The sequence below is a fragment of the Sciurus carolinensis genome, chromosome 1, assembly GCF_902686445.1.
Source record: "Sciurus carolinensis chromosome 1, mSciCar1.2, whole genome shotgun sequence".
NCBI classification, from domain to species: Eukaryota; Metazoa; Chordata; class Mammalia; order Rodentia; family Sciuridae; genus Sciurus; species Sciurus carolinensis.
In genome coordinates, this window is record NC_062213.1 from 158240251 (window position 1) to 158262429 (window position 22179).

Sequence of the window (22179 nt, forward strand, 5' to 3'; positions counted from 1 at the left end):
GTTTGCTGAATTACAGAATACAAGATGGAGTTGCTGAGCACACGTGGGCTCTGGAGTCAGGGGCCTGGGTTCAAATCCTCCTTTTGTTGTTTACTAGCTGTTGCACTTAGGTAATCTGTCCCCACCTAAACTTCCTTCCTTGTCTGTAAAATGGGAATGAAATGTGCTTATCTCATAGAGTTGTTGTAAAACTTAAATATGCTCATTAATATTTGTAAAGCATTTAGAACAAACCTGGAACATAGTAAGTGGTCAATAGACATAGGTAAGGCCAGGACATTTTGCAGCCTAGGGGCTTTTAGTAATGCCATTTCTCTCCTCTGGAATCCTTCCACCCTCCTCCCCACCCACCCTTCCTTCCTTCAGGATCAGCCTTTATTCCAACTCCTCAAAATCGCCCTCCTGCCCTCCCGACCTCAGACGCCAGGTCCCTTCAATCCACTTCTCTCACACCACCGTGCGCACTGATCCTCAGAGGGTCCTGGCCTTCCGCCGGGCCCTTTGTCCTCTTATTTCTATTGTATTTTCTTGCACATTTATATATTTTCCCACTTACATATAATGTATATTATGTACAACTGTGTCCATAATAAGTGAGAATATGCAACATTCTACATGATGAGCCTTCGAGATGCCAAACCATGTATAATAACCTCACTTCCATCCGCACGCTTCATCAGGTCCCCAGGCGTACTTGCTTCCCTTTCCCACGTCTCCTACCCCAGCAGGAGTTCCCAGCAAATGAGGTGGACTTGAAGCCCAGCTTCTATCCACAGAGTCAGATCAAACGTGAGGCCCATTGCTCCCCCTTCCCTCTTGGTTTTGGAATGCCTCGTTTCATTCTTTTCTAAAATTGTTTAGTTTTTCGTTCAAGAGGCCACGTGGCAGCGTCACCAAGTGCAGAGGGGTCGCGCCCTGGCTCTCCTTTCCTCCACTGTTTCCTTCCCAGCATTTGCCCCAGGTCCTACCTATGTGTTTCTGTGTTTTCTGTGCTGGAGGGTGTTGGTGACCACAGCGCCATGTGTGCTCTCATCACTTCTGGTCCCCTCCTGCCTCTGGGCCCTCCCCGATTCCTCCCCCAGGAGGTTGCCTGTCTCCGGGTTCCCACCACCCCAAAGGCTGGCGCTCTTCAGTCTGGGAGTGGCCGTTCTCTCCTCACTGGCAGGTCCGGGATGCACAGTCTCCAGTCCTCCGCAGCCACTACCCAGTAAGGCTCCGGTGCAGGGTCACCTCTTCACGGAGAGGTTTCTTCCTCCATCTGAGCCAGCACACACGCAGCTGTGGAAAACATGGCGGTGGGCGTGAGAACCCATGAGGACCCCTGCCCAGAGGGAGGAGGATGCTCACTTTGATAGCTTGTGATCCTGTCTAGGGACCTCAGGGACAGGCACTGGGGCCCACTAACCCTCTCTACTGGGCCCTTTGCTCAGAGGAGATTAGGCCTTGCAGGCCGGTCTATTGACTCTGTCCCCTGTGGCCCTGGGCTCCTCGGGTCCCCCTCCGGCTCTCAGAGAATTCATATGAAAAAGCAGCAGAGACTGGGCTGGATGAGGCTGCGAGGTGAAAAGAGCCATCTACAACACAAAAGTCTCCCGGGAGCGGGGCGGAGGGCGAAACCCCGAGAAGCGCTAATCCTCCTTTGGCTCAGGGAGATGGCTCTTTCTCCTCAAGTCTGTGCTCTGGACCAGGACATCCCGTTAGTGGTGTGACATAGGACTCCAGTTGTCCTGGGAAGGCTTCATGCCCCATGGGCCTTGCTGCTGGGGTGACGCAGTCTGTTGATCAAGGATCTGACCCAGAGAGGTACTAGAGGACAATTGTCTAAATGGGCTCCCTCTGTGCCCGAGGCCTCTCTTCAGAGTAGCAGAGGTAAGAGCCTGTTCTGAGTTAAGCCCTCCGTGTTAGACACGCTGCTGGGCCATTTGCATACACCCTTTCTTTTTTTTCAATTTTAATTGACACATTAATTATAATATGTGTATGGGGTATATTACGATATTTCAATACACATAAACAATATACTGTGATCGATTTAGGCTAATTTGGCATTTCCATCGCCTCAAACATCCTTTCTTTGTGGTGAGAACATCCAGTCTTCTAGCTATTTTGAAATATACAGTAAGTTATGTTAAGAGTTTAATAGTTATCCTACCAAGCCATAGAACAGGAGCCCTTATTCCTCCTGTTCAACTGTATTTGTGTTTTTCCTGTGTTGGGGATTGAGCATGCTAGGCAAGTGCTCCGCTGCTGAGCTACACCCAGCCTCAACTGTAGCGTTTACATACATGCTATCTTGTCCTTACAACGGAGGCTCATACCTGGTAAACAGAAGGGGCAGAATTCAAATTCAGATCCCTCAGGCTGACATACCCTACCCATCATGTGACACCTTTCCTTTCCCTGAGAAGGAGGGGGAAGGATGGCAGTCCTCACAGGGGACCGTCTTTGACAGAACGTGGACCTGGCTCCCGTGGCACAGGCGCTCACGCTGCTCTGCCCATTCCTGCAGTCTGCTCTGATGGGAAGGAAGTGGGGTTTGGTGCAGAGGAGTCCAGCGTTCACCTTCTGTCCCCACCAGTGAAATGGGCAATCCTGGACAAACCTGTTGTCAATGGTAAAATCAGGACAATTATGCCTCTTCAATGTTATGTCATGGAACTAATTTTGAATGCACAAACCATGCTACCTGGAAGCCCAGGACAGAGTTTCTCAAGCTTCCAAATGCTTAAACCTCACTTTTTAGGGCCTTGTCAAAATGCAGATGCTCAGGCTTCAGATCAAAGATGTGAATCAAAGGGTCAATATGATGCCAGAAAGCCTGGGTTTCACCCAACCAACCCAGATGACTCCATAAGCCCTGGCCTAGGCAGGGTGAGCAGCCACAGGGTGGGCATTGGTGAGTGGGGAGGATCCGGAGACCCCCGCAACCCAGCTTCATCCAGAACCTCTCTGTTTGTATCTCTTTTGTACAATGGGGTTTCACATAAGATTTCATTTGAGAGAGAATTACATGATTTCAAACATTAAAATTAAAATATCACAGTGCACTGAAAATGCTATGGATAAGTTACAGGTGCTCCCCAGATGAGAGCGATTTTAGTAAAACCTTGGCCATCTGAAACCCTCTGGGAATGAATCATTCTGGAGAGCCTAATTTTCCCGATAGCATTAAAACTTTTTATTAAATGTTAATCGTTTTTGTGGGGAATATATTACAATCTTCCCTGCCTTTTAAAAGAGAGAATAAGGAACATAATTAAACTGTTGTTTGAAAACTCAGAACCACCCATTAGACACTGTGTGGCTACCCCAAAGGAGGTGAGGCCAGCCCAAAGGTTAATTCTGCTGAATTTGCCATGGAAAGCAGGTCACTCGGTTCCACTCAGTCCCTCCCGCTTCAGCCACCATCCATGCAACATGGAGTAAAGAATAATGTGGTAAAAACCCAGGGACCAGAGAATCAGGAGGTGAGCTCCAGATTCCAATCTGCCAACCAAGAGACACAGACCTCAGAGGAAGTTCCTCCACCTGGGCCTCACTCTCTGTGTCCTCCAGGTAAGAGGTTGGACCCAGCAATCTCCAAGACTGGTTCCAGAGGTAGGGGTTGTCTTCAGGGGCCAGGCAGGTGGTCCTGTGGGAAAAAAGGACACCAACTCCTGTCCCAGGACAGCCACCGCTACGTGCCCAAGGACCAGGGACATGAGAATGAGAGCCTATTGCTATCAGGTCTTCCACATTGTCAAGAAAAGTTGAAAAATTGGATTTCTTTTCTGTGAAATTTCTGGATTTCTTAAATGTTGGCATCTGCAATGGGGCAGGGAGAGGCAAGCTCCCATATTTTCTCTCCCTCTCTCCTTCTGGGAAGCCTCAGAGACAAGCTTGTGAAACAGCACATTCCCCACTTCCTTGGAGCTGGGGTTATAGATGCATATTAGGATGCATGAGGATGCAAAATCAGGCTTGAAAGGAAGTGAAGCCAAGGCCATCTTCCAAATTCTCCTCTGGAGCCCAGCTATAAGCAAGTGTGGGAGACCGGGTTGGATCAAATTCTCTTAAAAGACAGGGACTATCAGGTGCCAGGGTGACCAGGCCTTAGGTGGCTGATTGGCAGGAGAAAAAGAGGCAGAGGGCCACAGACCCCCACTGACTTTTTCTCTTCAAAGTTCTCCCTCCCCTCCTCCATTCTGTTCCTGGGGGACCCTTGGCTGTTCACTGACCCAGGAAGAATCAAGCATTCCAATCTGGATGCAATTCTCCAGACTTCACTATTCTGTTTCCCAAAGGAGGGCAGACGTTGCTATCCGTCAGGCAGGGTCCTGGCAGGCCTGTTGGCATGCAGAGCCCCAGGCGGCTCCCCACCATCCCTTTCAGCGTGTTCCAAAGTGAGCAGCTGGGGGCTTCTTACCAGGGGTTCAGGTTTCCAACTCAGTTACCCTTGAACTGTCCAAACTGGAATTTGTCCGCCTGAGTGGTATGCCGGTAGGGAGGACATAGGAACATTTGAGTGGACAAGCATCATGGCCACCTTTTACATATAATAACAGCTGTCCTTACCAAGGAATTGCTGTGTTCCAGACATTATATCTAAGCTTCAGTACCGTACTGAGGAGCAGACATTACTGTTTCCATTTTACAGATGAGGTAACTGAGGCTGGAAGAGCTTAATGACTTTCCTGGGATCCTGCAGACAGAAATGACAGAGCCAATATTCAAATGCAAACTCTCTGTTCATCATCCTTGAAGCAGGGTGGGGGTTACTCCGGAACACAGAGCAGATTCTTTTAAAGTCATCTAGACACCTGGGCAAGGCTGCCTATGGGTTAGGCAATGTGATCCTGCCTCCTAGTGGTCAAGCCTGTGGCTCAGCGCCTCACGTGCTGGGTCATGAGCCCTCTCCACTCTCCTGCTGCTCCAGGGGCCCTGGCAGCTGATTATTTCAAGAAGTGGGCTTGGCCACCGTGGGACACTGAGGCCTGGGAGCAAGTGGAAGCAGCTGGCTCCCATTCTCAGGCCCTCTCACCTCTCACCCGGGGAGTGGCAGCAACAGCCTGGGGCCCTCAGCCCTTCTCAGTCCTGGGCAGATAGAACATAATGCTCATTGACTCCCCTTCCCTGTGCTGGGCACCTGCTAAACTTTTTGCATCTGTTGCCTTAATTCCCACTCCCCCGCCTTCTCCCCAGGTGGTGATTAACCACTATCTCTGATTATTCAGCCCTCCAGATCTTGGCATGAGAAATCATTCCAACTTACACTTGGGAAAGTGGCACTGGGGACAGTTATTCTTATCTAAATAGTTCAGTTACTTTGCAATATTTCCTTTAATGATAATTATGGATATAGGTATAGACATAGTTTCTTCAAACCCAGCAAACTTTTTCCAAATCGCCACAATTTCAATTATTTATTTAAATGCATAAACAGATATTAATACACAACACAAATTGATGCCACAGAGACCTCCCTCCAATGGCTGTAGCTCAGGAGTTCCAGATACTTGACACCCTTCTTCCAAGAGCTGTGGATTCCACACTCTGTCATGCCAATTAGCTAAACAAAAGGTTTATCTCTCCCCCTCTTGAAAATGCACATTTCCCTGTACTGAGCATGTGTGTTATTAGATGATGTGGGTCTCAGTGGGAGCTCTTCCAGCCCCTGGTGACTTTGAGTGGCAGCGACATTCTCTGCTGGGAGTGAGGAATCCCTGTATGGCTGGGCCACCTGCTACCATTGCTTCCGCAATAATCTCAGCCACACAGGAGTCCTGATTAAAAAAATAAAAGTATTAATTCTAGTGACTCCACAGTAAGCCATTAATTTGCATATTCCTTCCCACCCCTAACTTGTATGTAGTTTAGACCTAGAAAATAAATTATTTTGTGATATTTTTTGACCTTTCATGTTAGAACATCTCTTATTCACTTAAAATGCATTTTGGGGGCTGGGGTTGTGGCTCAGTGGTAGAGCACTTTAGAATGGGTGAGGCACTGGGTTTGATCCTTAGCACCACATAAATATAAATAAATAAAATAAAGGTATTGTGTCCATCAACAACTAAATATATATGTGTGTATATATATATGTGTGTGTATATATATATATATATATATGTATATAATTTTTTTAATGCATTTTTCTCTTTCAAACCTAGCTAACCTCTACCCAGCTGTGGGATTCTGCCTCCTCTGTGCAGGTCCCTGACCACTGGAGTCAGGCTACACCCTCCCCTCCTGCCTTGTGGGGCACGGGCACTTATTGAGAAAAACCAAACAATGTAATTAAGGTGGAAGTATATAAAATTCAAGAAGAATCAATAAAACTTGATGTAAGTAACTTCTGATTTTAGGAGAAGCTGTCGTTCATAGGGATGAGGATGAAAACCTTAAAGCCATTTAAATGTTTTATTGTACTAAATGAATAGTTCCAGTTTCCTTTCTAAAAATTAGCATTCTGATAACACTATCAAGAACCATATTGAAAAATGTTATATGCCCAAGGGACCACAAATAAATACATGCTTAAATGAAACTAAAGAAATTTAATTAAGTATATGAACAGTTATACTAAATGATTTCTCCAGGAAGCCAATGGGAAATTATACCTAACAAGTAGCTACAGAAAAAGGTCTGTTGTTGAGAGGTTATTAACCTAATCACATAATCAGATTTCACCACCAACCACAGCCATCTGATTTTCCCATGTCAAAATAAAGCCATTGTTAGCCCTTCTTAATGGAATCAGAATGGAGACGTGGGGGCTGGCTGGTTTTAAAACAATATCTTTCTTTAAAAATAAGGCTTACATTTTTTTCTTCTTTTCCTAACTTGAAAAAACAGATCTAAAACTATTCAGCTTAACAACAACAACAACAACAAAAAAAAAAAAACAGATAAAATTGGAAATGAAATTCATGGATGTTTCTCTTCACAAAAGTCATTGACAAAGGAAGAAATAAACAAATTGGTTTTGCTCTCAAAATTTGGTGAAGCAAATTTGTTCCAAGGCTGAGGTATTCCTTGCCAGTTTTAAACCCAAGGTGCATTTTTATAACCAAGAACTAAAGCCCTGAAACACAGCAATCCACAGAATAATGGAAATGCTGACACAACCTTCATTTCTGCAGCAGAAATGGTGCCACTATAATTTATGGAGAACACATTTTGGTTTTGTCAGGTTTTTAAACATAGACTGTTATAAATTTGAAGGAGGACTGTCTTGTTAAAGCTTCAAATGGCATGTGTTAGTATTGGTTATGCATCATGTCCTCTATTTGGAATGGCATTTGTATTTGGAATGGCATTGTAATGACAGTTTATCCCAATGGGAAAAGAGGACACTGAATCCTGCTTTGTTTTCAAAACAATATTCACTGATCAAAAGCATCATGGTCAGTGTCAACCTGACCAAAACCATCTAGAAGAGTCCGGTGAAGGTGTCCATGCTGACTCCCTTCCTCCTTTCTTCCCTGATGCATTCTTATTAGAAAGGAATGTACTGAGGATGTTCAGTGTCATGTTCTGTCCTGGGCAATGGAGATAAAATGCTGATTATGATGCTGTCTCTGCCTTCTAGACTTTGATATTTTTTAGAAAGATTTTTTAAAGCTATATGTATGTGTGTGTAGACATTTTATACACCTTCCAAACCACACATCTTTAGCCAAAGTGGAGAGAACTCTCAATGATCACTCACACTGGAGCGAAGAACCCAGCAGCAGGTGATGAGCTCCTACTTCCCCACTGTCATGGGGGCTGGTGGGTAGGTGGGTGAGGGTTATAAAAGTTAATGCCTTGGGTCTGGGTGGGGAACATGATTCCATTCTCTGGAGCTCTGGAATCAACCTTTTCAGGGGGAGGATTAGTTGGGAATCCCAAGCACCAATCTGTCTCTCACCCTTGGTGCCTTTGTCTTACCTATATACCTGTTGTAGGAGGTAGTAACTTTTGTGATTTGTGGAAAGGAGTTTTTGTTTTTTTTGTTTTTTTTGTTTTTTTTTTTTTTGGTGCTGGGCCTTTTTTTTTTTTTCCAGGGCCTTGTGCTTGCAAGGCAAGCACTCTACTGACTGAGCTATCTCCCCAGCCTGTTGTGGGCTTTTTAAAAAAGGTGATTATTACAAAACGTAACAGATAGAAATTGTGATACGCACAGAGATAATGAGAGCAGACTTCTCTGTACTCAGTCACTCCTTAAGTCACATCCTTGAGGTCTCAGGACTTGAACTCTGTGAAATGGGGATAAGCCCAGTGTATCTGTATCACAAGTTGAGATATCAAAGGTCTCCATGAGGACCAATAGGGAGCAAGACCCAAAGTCAGTCGGTCATTTAGAGGGAAAGGAGAAGAGACAGTACAAGATCATAGCAAAAAAGTCGCCCTTGAATACGGCATGAACTGCAAAGCTTCTTCCAATCAGGCCCCGTGCTGCAATGAAAAACAAAGTTTATAAAGACCTTCGTAAGAACTGACATCACTGGGCTGCACACCCTTTATTTCATTTTAGTATCACAGCAGTTTCATGTTATGGAGGAAACTGAGTCTGAAGGGTCTGGCAATTTGCAAAGTGGGGTGACCGTAAGTTCTGGGGTGGTGTCACTTCATGCCTGATGTCTCGGGTTGATTATTAATAGGATCCCCTTTCACTCTCCCATGAGGTCGCATTTCAGTGGTAAGTTAGGTGGTTGTGCAGGATCACATAGCTGGACGGAAGCAGAATCAGGATTTGGTCTCCCACAGTCTGACTCAAAGTCCACCTCCGTATATTTGTTCCAAAATTTCACAGGAAAAAAAAAGAAGAGAGCAAAATTAACTGTCTATATTATCCTAATTGTTTTTTAAGCATTCTGTGCATTAAAAAAAAAAAAAAAGTCTGAAAGGGAATGCACAAGCAATTTCGTACAGATGGAGGTAATGTAATAAATTTTTTAAATAGTTCTTCCTATTTGATGTTTTCTAGATTTTCTTCAATTAGAATGCACGACTTTTATCATGAAAATAATATTTTTTTTAATGCAGGCATAAAAATGGATCTCAAGTAGCATTTAACAGCACTTGATATTTTACACACTGGTTTCCGCACATGGCTCCATTCAGCTACCCGTAGAGAGGTGATGTCCGTGGTAGGTCAGTGGCTGAATTCCTTTATTTTATCTTCACAAAGTCATACCCTGATGTGCACAAGAGGGCAGAGAGAGCTTCCATCCTAGTCTCACGGTGTCACTCGTATCACGATATTCCAGTGACTCCACCTAATTTACCTAAAACAGGATATGCATGTCTTATTCAACTCTGTTTCCTAATTTCCTGCAAGGAGTCCAGAATATAGTAGCTCTTCAGTTAATGCTTGTTGAAAGAAAAAAGGAAGGCAGGAAGAGAGGGAGGGGGGAAAGGAAGAGAGGAAGGAAGGAGACTCAATCAAACTCTAAGAATTGCTCAGACCCCTGCTAAGTTCCTACTGCATGCGGGTCACCAGGGGAAATGCAAATGAAGCATAAGAAATCCAGTGCTGCCCACAAAAGTCTTTTAATGAATTGACTTAAAGACAATAAATAAAATCCACTTTTAAGTTAGAAAAAATGTAAAGAAAAACAATTGCCCCCCAGGGTGTGTACTTGATGACAAATCATAAGGGAAAAGGTGGCAATTACAAGGAAATACATGTTAATTTATTGCAAGTTCATGAGGGTGATTTCTCTTTTGCTCTGTAGCATTGCTAAATTAAACTAAGGTTCAGTTGGTAAAGTTTGCACCAAATAAAAATCCTAATGAAAAATCTCAGTGAACTGAAAATCCCCTTTAAACAGGAGCTCCAATGTCAACGTTACAATCTCACTTACATATTCAACAGCCGTCTCTCTTCATTACGAATAATAAACTAGCATCTCTTAAATATACAGGTATTCAGTTATATGTGCATAAATTAACTGCAACTCAAGTAAAGAAGAAAAATCTATTTAAATCTGCATTAATTTTTTATTGGCTTTTCCACTTGTCATAAACAGTTTGTAACCAGATATATATCATCATACTAAACATCATGTAAAACCTCTCACTCAATAATCCAATTGATATCCAGGTAATATATCCAGGGGCAACAGTTCTCAAATGGGCCATTTTATAACCTAGGCAAAGGTTAATCATCCTTAGCTTCCTAAGTGGGATCTTACCGGAACTCCCGCTGCTCACTGGTGACTTTCAAACAGCATCCTGTTTTATGGTTAGTTAATTATTCTTTACTAACATTAATGTATTCTAGAACTGGAACCATCAAACAATATGCTGAAAGAGATGTCTATTCTCTTTTATTGTCATTGAACTTCTTTTTCACACTTAAAAATTTTTTGTTTAGAGCATCCCTTTTGAATGCTTAAATTCTCTGTCCTTTACTGAGTCTTTATGTATCTGTGGCTTCCTCTGAATTTCCAAATGAATGGAAATATATAACCTCCTACGATGCATGGAAACCTACTGAATAAATTAGGAAATTAAATTCAAAAGGAAATAGGATTGAAAAAATAAAAATAAAATAAACTTAAAAGTCAAAAAAATGAATATGAACCTAGAGTGAACTTAGGACCCCACATACCCTTCAGGAACTCCTGCACATTTATGAAAGTCAAACTACAAATTTGGCTCTGAACTCTCCAGCAACAAATACAATCAGGGAAATAGAATCCATTCATTCATTCGCTTACATATCAAATATTTATTTCACATAATAGATGAAAGGCATTTTGTTAGATATTGATTACACAGTGTGGGATAAAAATGACTCAGATTTTCCCCTTGGAGAACTTACCATCCAGCTCCACAGACAAATTTTAACAGTTAGACATATAGTTATAAATTATGAAAATTCCATAAAGGAAAAGAATAGCATTCTAAGAGAACAAATATTAGGGAAGATCAAGATCAAACTTTAGATGGGAAAAAGTGAAATTGAACCCGAGACCTCCCTGAGTTCGTCCTAATTTCCGGTTCCCCTTTCTTTCTTAACAAAGCGCCCATCTTTAATGCGGCACATTACTGCCCCAATAAAACATTGCACCTTCCAGCTCCCCTGGCAGCTGGAGACGCCCCCACGACTACATTCTGGCCAATTTAATGTGGGTCACACTATGTGGCTATGGACAGACAGCGGCCTGAGCTGGGAGAAGCATCCTCTGTGCTCCGGTTCCCTTCTGTGAAGGCTTGTCAGGGCTCAAGCTCCAACATCACTGGGGCCATGAAGTGGGATTCGAGGTGAAAGGCATGCTGAGGGAGGCAGAGTGGAAAGACAGGCATCGCGATGGCACTCTAGAGACACCACATGAATCCTACACCCCCAGCAGAAAGGAGAGACAAATGTCTCTCCTGTTTAGTCCCTTGTTCTTTGAGTTTCATTGTTGCATGTAGCTGAAAAATCCAGTTGCTTCTCTAGCAAAGAGACACAGGGTTGAGAAGGGAGGATGCCGGTCATGAGCCATCAAGTTGGGAAGAGCTTGTGTTACTTCAGGGACTGAAAGTTCAGTGAGGATGAAGCCTAACTAGTGAGGGAGACGGTACAGGATGAGCTGAAGAGATAGGCAAGGGCAGGTCGCTCACTCATCCTGGGTGAAGAGTTAATTTTAAGCGCTGCAAGATGTGATTAATTGTTAAGTCAGTGGCTCCCAAACATTTTTTTGTGGGCCACTGCTGTGGTCTGGATATGCTTTGAGTGTATCTGCCATGGGTACATATCCTGAAATTTAATCCCCATTGTGAGAGATTAAGAGGGTGGAAACTTAATCTGATTCTAGTGTTTAAGGGTTGGACCTTTGGGAGGTGATTAGGTTTAGATAAGGTCATCAGGGTAGAGCCTCTATGGTTGAATTATCTTTATAAGAAGAGGAAGGAGACTAGAAAAGACACGCACGTGCATTCACCATATGATGTCCTGGGCCACCTTGGAATTCTGCCAGCAAGATGGCCATCACCAGAACCACGAAGCAAAACAAACCTTTTTTCTGCTCAAGTATGCAGCCTCAGGTATTTCCTTATAGTATTGGAAAAGAGACTAAAATAGATCCTGAAAATTATTTTCAAATAAAATCATATACAGAAAACAGATTAAAGCAGAGCTGCTCTGAGTAGAAACTGGAACTCAAGTCCTCAGAGTCCATTCCCTACCCTCCCTTTGCTCACACTCCCAACCCCATGGCAGCTCTGCAGGCAGCCCAGAAGGCTCTGGAGAGCAAGGCCTAAAAACTGGAATCATATGATTCAGTGTGTGAGGTAAACCAGGCACTTAAGAGCACTGAGTACTAAGACCAGACAGAAATTTCTCCTGGGGGGTCTTCCAGGAGAGAAGTTTGTAATGGCTCATCAGTCAAAGTATCATACCAAGGCACAATTCAGAGAAAGCGATATTAATGGTGGAGGACTGGACTATGTAGAATAGTGCACCCAGGTACCGCGCCCTCCCGTGGCCTGGCTCAGTCCAAAGGAGCCTCAGCCAAGCACTGGACTGTCCACCCACCCAATCTGGCTCCATCAAGCTGCATCTCAGTTGGGAGACGACAGCTGCCGAGAGCTCCCTCTGGTGCTGTCAACGGGGGCTTCTCACGGGGCAGGCACCTCCCCCTCCAAAGATTTCCATCACACCCTTGTTTGGCCTGCAAATAAATTGGCAACGCAGCTGAATTTAATCTTTTGATTCCCCCTTGAGAACCAATTTCTCCAAGCCATTCCTATGTAGACAAAAAGATTTTGTCTCACTAAACCTGTTTATTGACCAAATCTGTCGCCTCTGCTCTGACCACTGACCTTATCTGAATATTCAAATCTATTACAGATCGCAAGTTCAAATGATTTTGGTGCCCTCTGGAAGCCCTGTTTTCATAGTGAGCTGATTACGAATGACAATATTATAAGGGCTTTAATTGAGATTCTACAAACAATTTGCACCCTGGATTTACAAACCTAATATATTCAGAAGTGTGAATGCTGCTGACGCTATTTTTTTTTTTTTTTTTTTTTAAGAAGTTGACTGTGTGTGTTCATGCTGCTACTTCTAGCCAAAGCACTTCTGCCCTCTTGGCAATCTAAATAATTCTTAGCCCTAGTCTGTAAATAGAAAACACTTTTTGCATTCTGATGCAAACGACAACTCTGGGAGCTCAGGACCTACCTCGCCCAAGTCAATCACCTGAGAGAAAGGTTTGAAACCCCACTCCTGTAATCCAAGTGAGTGAGTCTGGAATATAGGTTCTAACACTTGGCATTTGCACTGTCTTAGGCAAGCTGCTTAATCACTCTTTATCTTGCCTTCCCTGGTAATCAAGGAAGGATAAAATAATCCTACACCCAACCCACAAAATTGATGTTTATATAGAATCAGTTGATGTCAAAGTTTAAAAAGTCAAAAGGAGCCCTTGCAAAGGTTAACCATTTTTATTAAACAGACATGTTTTTTAAACAATGGAGATACGTCAGACAAAAATGTTAGCAGTATTAAGCCCTAACACTTCTTGTATATTACACATGCCAAGCCCTGTGTAAAGGCATTGGATGCATTATCACATAGAATCTACATGTGAGGTGAGGGCTATTACTAACCCCATTTCACAGATAAGAACAATTGAGGGGTGGAGGAATACACATTTGCCTGGGGTCATACAGCAGAAAACTAGAACTCACAATCGCTATATTCCATAGAATTTCCAGTGGAGGTACAAGCAGATTGTATTGAATTTTTAAGTTCCACTCTTAAAAAATACTATGAAAGGAAGGGTAGGAACAGCCATTGCCAACTCTCTCCTCACATGGGTTCAACTCCTAGGTTGATTGGTCCTGAACCAAACCAGCCTTGATTTCCCCATTTGCTCAGTGAAAAAACCTTCCTATTTGTAACGAATTTGGAAGCCCTTGTCTAAGAAGCAGCAATCAGCGCGAACCTGTTCATTTCATCATTCTTTTTCTCATATGACCTGAAAAGCTAGCTAATGAATAATAAAATATAGTGAGTTATAGAATAATAAAATAATAAAAGCTAGTGAGCGCAAAGAACATGGTTTAAGAGAACCTCTAACCTCATACTCATATGAACACAGCTGGCAGTAGGAAGCAGAATGGATGTCTCTTTTCCCACATGGGGACCTGTTGTTCTAACCAGTACAAGGAAGTTTTGGGTTTCAATTCTCTACTCTGCTAAAATGAAGTACAACCACTCCAAATCAGCTGGCCAAGTCCAACCCTTCCAAAAGAAATGGCCTGTCCAAGCACTAATATTTCAGAATTGCAAAGTTGAAAACTCACTACAGGTAATTTATAGCCTAAATTTACTGAATTCCCCTTCAAGACAGCCTATTTAATCAAAGTTAACTGGTGAAAATTATGAAGGCTCTTAATTGAGCTCTCCTATGGTGGGCTTTCAAAACAGCAGTGCAAGCACTGCAGAAAATAACAAAATGAATAAACTACACTTTTCTCGAGTTCCATTTTCAAATACGACGTCTGGAATGAAGAGTTTAGATCTCTAGGTGGTGATCTTCATGCATACTATAGTGTTTGTCCTGAATTTCATTGCTTTGAAAAAAGGCAGGAAAAGTCTTGATTTAGTTGGCATTTAATGTGATTTTTATATAACTTCTGTGATATAATCAGTCGCAATGGGAATCAGTGGGGAAACTTAAAGAGCAGTAAAACCTTCAGCTATTGTTCTTCCTGTGCTCTGATTGGCTTGCTGGGTATACAAAGCTGAAAAATCCCAGTTCACATACACCTACTCTATTTGTAGACACCCGTAATGATTGAGTGTGGTCCAGCACCATCCCCTCTCCCAGCCAGCCAGCCAGTCAGAATGCAGGGAAGACAATAGGTATGTTGGAACAGCAACAAAGAATGTGTTGCTGTAAATCATGTTCCATTTCTGCATAGCTGGGAATAGTAATGCACAAGCTATAGGCAAGTATATTAATGTCTCCTGCTATCCATAAATGAAAAATCATGCACAACAACACAGTCCTGATTGTTATTGCAAGATAGCTTTTTTAGTATGAGATTCTTTGCTTTATTTTTTAAAAAAATAAAAATGCACATTTTACTATTATGTAAAAGCAACGCTTCTCCTTTCATTGGGGTCCATAAGCATTTCTTTCCAGCAGATAAACACATTGTCTTTCCTGCACACTGATTGACTAGTGAAGTGTTTAGAACTCAGAGGTATTAAATTCCTGGAGCCCTTAATGATATCTGAAAGAAGGTATCATACAAATGACCAGGGACTTCCCTACAACCAGTCAATTTGAATTCAGAAAATTATTAGAACTGTGTGAAAACATAAAATGAAATACACTAGCAACACATTGCATTTACATGTTTTAAATATGCTTAACCATGCATTTAATTTAGATTTAATGAAACAGTTATTATATGCAACCAAAACATCAGTGTTATTAAAAACAAATTTAAGGAGGATTAACAGCTGTGTTATCTGTCTATACCTACCTATGCCAGAGTCTTTCATTTTTAATAATGTGTTTTTAATCATTAACTTCTATTTATTAAATGCACAATAATTGTGTAATTCTACTGAGTGAGATTGATTAAGGATCTCCTTGGAGTTTGGATAAATACTGATTGATCATTTAACCTGTGTGAAATTGGCTCTGGAATCTATGCTGTACCAACTCTTTGCATATTTATTCCATTTCTTAAGATTCATAATCTGTCAGTATGAGGCTAATAGAACCACTATGTGAACTCTAAGCTGTGTATCTGTGAGATGAATTTGCCATTATTATTGACAATCAGAAAATATATCAACATTTAGGAAAGGTTAAAATATTGTTTTATTGAGTTTTCTTTTTCTTTCTCTCCATTTTTCTGTAGGAAGAGTAATTTGAAAAGGCTACAGTGGGGGAAGAAAAGCAATGAAGAACAAATTGCTGTACATGAAGTTTCGTTTCCGAATAGCTAGGGAGATTAATTCACTTGACTGCAACTGGTTCATTACTACCCTAGCTACCCAAAAATGAAATATTACATATGGTACCGCCTTTGCCCCATAGGTCATAATACTATAGTGATCACAGCAGGGCTGGGCTCGATTATGGAAAACGAGACCCCAGCCAATGCTTTCAAACACCCCCTGCCTGCCAAGGAAGTATCCGGGTGCTATAATTGTGTTTACCTATTACTATGCCTTTATTTCATTTCTTTGGACTTGGGGGATGCTATAAAAGGAGACAGAGTTTGGGAAGGTGCTGGAAGTGCTTTCCATGAACGATGTGTTGAGGGAGATCCTTTCCTTACATTCTTGAAGCAAATCATTTTTGCCTTCCTTCCTTCACCTAAAGTTTATGGCATATTCTCAAAGCCCATGAAAGAGGCAGAGAGAGCAAATAAGGAAACGAATAACCTTCCACCTGAAGCTGGAAGCATCTTCCCTCCAAGAGCCACAGCCTCTGTTACTTCACCTGTCTTGAGATGGGTGAAGAATAAATGTGGGGCAGGACTTCTTGCCTCATTTTGTTCTAAGTGGTTTCTCACTAGCTTCTTTTTAGGTCACTGGTGATCCTACTTCCAGCTTGAAACTCAGAATGATATTAGTTGTTCCCATTAGTTTAATACCTAATGTTTGCTAGGCACAGTACTATCTCATTTGACGTCCATAGCAAACTGTAGCATGACAAGACCTGACCCTGACATTGCTAACATGTTGAGCAATTTTTAGGACCAAACACAGTTCTCCGAATTCACATATTTCTACCAAACTTCTGTTTGGTACTACTATCAATGCCATCTTAAAGATGAGGAAACTAAAGCCCAGAATCATTCTCTGAATTTCTCAACATCATATAGTCAGTAAATAGAAGATCCAGGCTTTGGACCCCAGCACTGGGCTCTGAGACTGCATGTTGACATGTCAGGAGTTGCTATTCCTGTTTAAATGAGGAACAAGGATTTGGAAAGTTTGGAAAACTTGCCTAAAATCACACAGTGACTTTAATAGCGTGATAGCTGGAATTCAAAGCCAGGCATGCCTGACTCCAAATCCACAGCAGTCAGCTCACCAGGATGCCACGACACTCTCCCATGCCCCAGTTCTACTGTAGGCACCCACTTGAACTGACCTGTTTGTACATCCGTCACTCCTAGGGCTGGAATTATGTCTTCCCTGTCTCCAGCAAACTGCCTGACTCTCAGTAGTTTCTCAATAAACATTTATGGAACTGACCTAATTGAGACCATTCATGACCCCTTCCTCCACAGGCAGAGTTGGTGGCTCTCCCTCTACACACACAGTGTTCTCCTGGCTCACCTCTGTTGCTTTGTGATAGCACAGCCCACACTACACTGTAATTATCTATAAAAGTAGTGTAATCTTACTCATGAGATTGGGAGTTTCCTTGGGGCAGAAGTATCTTATCTATTACCTCGCAGGGGGCCTGGGATAAAATAAGTACACATTTGAAGCAGAGACCAAGTTGTTTGCTCAAAATCTTTCCTCTTCTTCCTGGAATAGAAGTGTTCTGTCTTCCAGCCTCACGCACAGCTAGGCAGACATCTAACGCGGCTTAGCCAGCAGGATGTGAGCAGTGACACTGTGTCTAGAGCATGTGTTTTCAGGAAATGGGTATTCCCCCTCCATACTCGTTCTTTTCTGTTCTACCAACAGGACTCAGATAACAACTGTGCCCTAAAGGGTAGAGAAGCTAGTGAATGGAAGAGGTCTGAGTCTCTGAATTAGACCAGAGCTGCCTGCCGATCGGGGACACTAGAACTATGACAAGAATGAGAGGTAAATTTATGTGCCGTTACATTCATCACGTATCCTGGATCTATGTGCTGCTATAACCTGTATTAGCCCCTCTAACACAGAATTTCATCAGTGAAGAGTGAATAATAATAAAAATACCAGAAGAGAAGACAGTCCTATATGTGTAGGAGCAAAATCTCTCACTTTCTTCATCCTGTTCCTTTATGAGAACATCATTATTACAACAGGGTCTATTGGGACCTTCCGAAACTGGTGCACAGCCAGAGTCAACTTCACGTTCCCTTTGAGAAAACAGTTTTCAGACAGTCTGGTGATTCATGCAATGTAATATACAACACTTTGGTGGGAGGCCTCACTCAGGCCTCCCGACTTCCAAGTAGTAGTAAGATAGCAAACACTTGTTTGCTGAATGTTAAAAAACAAAACAAAACCAAACACCTAAGGAACTTTCACTTCGGAGTCATTGAAATTTGGGGGTTGTTTGTTACACCACATTATCATAGCAATACTGATGAATACACAATGCAAATAAAGTACTCACTTATGAAGGTTCAACAGAAATAGCATGTCCTCCAGGAGTGTTTCCAGATAGTTCCATATCATCTCTCTGCCTTTGGGCATCCTTGGAATTTGCCTGTGTCTCTGTTAGAGCTGACATTTACTACAACATGTCTTTTGCACATATTAAATTGTATGTGTGTCTGTTTTTCCTCCTGGAATAGAAGATGTTTGTATGTTTGTTTGTTTTTAAAGCAGATATTTCATGGTGTCTCTGGATTATCTAGTACCTAACATGAAGTAGATGATCAAAAATGTTTAATTGAACAGATGAATGGAAAGGTCTTCAGGAAATGTGGGTGGGATGGAATTGGATAGTGGCATATCATCCTAACCCTTGAGACGTAGCGTGGCACACGAGGGCAAGTACTGAAATTGCATCCTACTTCTGGCAGGTATGGGAAGGAATAGGCAGGAATTGAATCAGGACAAGTAACAGGAGACAGCATGCTATCACAGAAAGAGACTGAGCCATAGTCAAGAGACCTGAACGCTAGTTCTGATTTAGACACTGGACCATCTTAGAAAGTTACCTTTGTAGTCCTTATTTTTCCGTGGAAAAAGAATGATAATTTTGCTCATAAGGTTGTTCTAAAGATCAGAAAGATACACACATGTGATAGAAAATATCAAACTTCACCCCAGTCCATATTAAGCCTAGAAAATCATCTTGTTGTCTTCTTTATAGAAAGCAAGCCTGTGTTCCATCTTCCAGGAAGTCAAAGAATGAATCATTAAATGACCATCCAAGGTCACCTTGAAACATCCTAGGAGTTGACTTGTGGTGATTACTGTTGTGTGGTGACTTTTGACAGGTACCTGTTTTCATTAACAGTAAACAGAAAAACAAATGTGTTTAATCTATTAATAAGAAACTGTATTAAAATTGGTGTTTATTTTTACTTATTTTATCTGCTGGACAAAATTAATCTCCCTCCTCTCATTTCCCCCAAGGTTTCTCAAAATTTAGCTTTTTATGAATCTATATCCCAAACCAGCCTGTGAGCCCCTGGAGGGCTGGGCCCCTGGGTGAGATTTCCATACCATGCTAGAATGAAAATGTACATAGTACATCCTAGAATAATCCTAATAAAGAAATGAACAATTTTAAGTGTTAGAACTCAAAGGGAGCTTAAATTTCCCACCCCAAAGTGTGCACCTCATTTATCAATGATGTCAACTGAGGGACCTCTGGTCTCATATCTTATATAGTCTATGCCAAAAACATAGGTAGGTGACATATTCTAAAATGTATTATTCTCCTATTCTCTTTCATTGAGAAAAATCATGCATGACGTATCATTTTCTTTCTTGCTCCAGGTGTTGATGATGAATTTGAGTCACAGAGAATGAAGGAAAGAATACAGTTTGGGAGTCTGACCTCCTGTACTCAAAATTCGCTCTATCTTTTATAGGTCTTATGACCCTGGGCCTTGATTCTTGACTTTTTTTTGAACTTCAGTTTCCTTATCTATAAAACAGTAGTTACATTATCTCCCTTGCAGCATTCCAAAGTTTAGAAATAACTTATGAAAATGCCTAGCACCTTCTCTCTCATATGGTAGGCACTCAACACAACAAAGTCATCACTAGCTATTACTGCTCTTTGATGCAAGACAGGGGTATCTGCAGAAGATACTTTTGTAGACCTTCTTGCCCTTAAACAAAATGGTCCTTGATTACTCTACTTTTGGCTCTTATTTCTAGTTTTACAGTTTTTCCATCTGCTCCCCCACTGTTAGGCTACCAGTTGTCAATTCTAATGGCTGTTGGTAAGAAATGACAGCTGCCTCTTCTTGCTGTCAGGCTGCTACCAACTAACTTTCTGCTTCAAATCTGCTTGGAATTATATGTCAAATGGAATAAATAATACTGAGGAGAGCCTGAAGACGCCTTCCATGGGGCTGAGTGAGTGACATTTGGTGCATGGGCTTTGTTACAGCTGCATTGGGGACTCGGTCTCTTTTTTGCTCGGTATTACAGTTGGTGTCCCTGTTTCTGAAGGCCAAGATTGTTAGCCTGACAAGGGAGGCTCTGCTCTGTTTATTTACTGAAAAAGAATCAACCTAGGAGACAAACCTGTAGATCAAATCAAATAGATTCTGTGCCTTTAAAAAAAAATTATCAAAATAATAAATAAAAAGGGCTTGGAATGTGGCTCAGTGGTAAAAAAAAAAAAAGTTATTATTGTTGTGACTCTGATTTTGAAATTATTTTGCTGAACTGTGCATGCAGTGGAAAGAGCACTAATTTTGGAGTCTGGAGTTTTAAGTTCTATCCTTAGGCCTTTTTAATGACTTCGAGAAAATGACTTGCCCTCTCTGGGTCTCAGTTCCCTCATCTAAAAACTGAAGGATCCAGCAGGATGATCTGTGAGCGTCTACCTTCTATGAATCCACGTCAAGGTACCCAGACAATTGCTTGGCAATAACAGAAGAATGTCTGGAAACAGACTTGACTTTATGTCTTTGGCCTTCGTGGTTTGCTCTAACTTGAGGATGTCAGTTGATAGCCAAATTCTTAGCACCATTTTCTGGTCCCTTTACTATTTCTTTTTATAATGATTTTGTCCTTAATTTGGACTTATTTCAAGGAGAAAGATGTTAACTATTTTAAAGTGATGGGATGTTTTAATTTGGGCTGGAAAGCCTGTTCCTTGAGAATGGCTTAATTAACATTTCCAGGTTCATAACATTTTCATTTATTCATCTTTTTGTTTTTAAATGGTTTTTTAAGTTTTCCAGAGACGGCGATCTCACGTTCCTAATGGATTATAACAGAGAGAGCAGGTCTGCTGGGATCTGCATTCTTATTAGCTTTAAGATTCACATTAGGAAAAAAAGAGAAGCAGCTTTAAGTGGAATAGGTCCACCGTGCTAATAAAAAAAGAAACAGAACTTTAGTTCAACACAAGATAATTTGGTCAGATTGCTAAGCAAAATGCAGATCCAGTGACCTTGAATGAGGACGGATATTTTTCTTCCCTAAGCTCATTCTCCACCAGGGGGAACCATGTCTGATCCTTCAGTAATGGGTGTCCTGGGCATAAACCCCCCAGTGCCTTGGCATTGCAAGCCAGTTCTGTGAAGGGGGACTGTGAGCTATTGATCAGAATGACAGAAGCTCCAACCCACAGTGGGACAACCTTTGATGAGTTGGGGATGACTGATCTTCAAAAATTGGAGTGAAGGCTGGGTATTTGGCTCAGTGGTAAAGTGCTTGCCTGGCAGGCATGAGGCCCTGGGTTCAAATCCCCCAGCACCAAAAAGAAAAGAAATTGGAGTGAGAAGGAATTGTACCTAGCACTGTGTTCTGCTTATGGTGGAAGCAGAAATACAAATTAAATGCAATCAAATGAGAAGTACTGGACCAGGAGTCAGGAGACCTGGTCTCCAGCCGTGTTACTGATAATCAGTAGTATGTTCTTGGACAAGAAATTTCATATTTTTTTGTTCTGTTTCTGCATCTGCAAAACAGAACAACCAATACCAGCCTGCCATACTCTGAAATGATTCTAATAACTGATGTGCTAGAAGAACATAAAGGCCTGAATTTCAATATGATCAGCTGACGATGGTACCCCATTTCCTTCCTCCTTTTAAAGCCATGATTGTAGTACCTGCTAAGCCTAAAAAAAAGTATGTCTATTAATAACACAACTCTTCATATTGCTTTGTCCATTTTGGAAAAATGGCCTCCATCTAGTTTTTCCCTGGTTTTCCAAAATTCTGTAAACAATGACAGGGGGACTTGAGATCTTCATGCCCAGTATTCATGGGCCTGGGAAACTGGTGTCCATGAAATCCTTTCTCTGAGAGTGATCATCAACAGCAGGAAGTACCCCAGGACCATTACTGTGGTATGGTTGCTTCCCCAGGCTCCTGGCA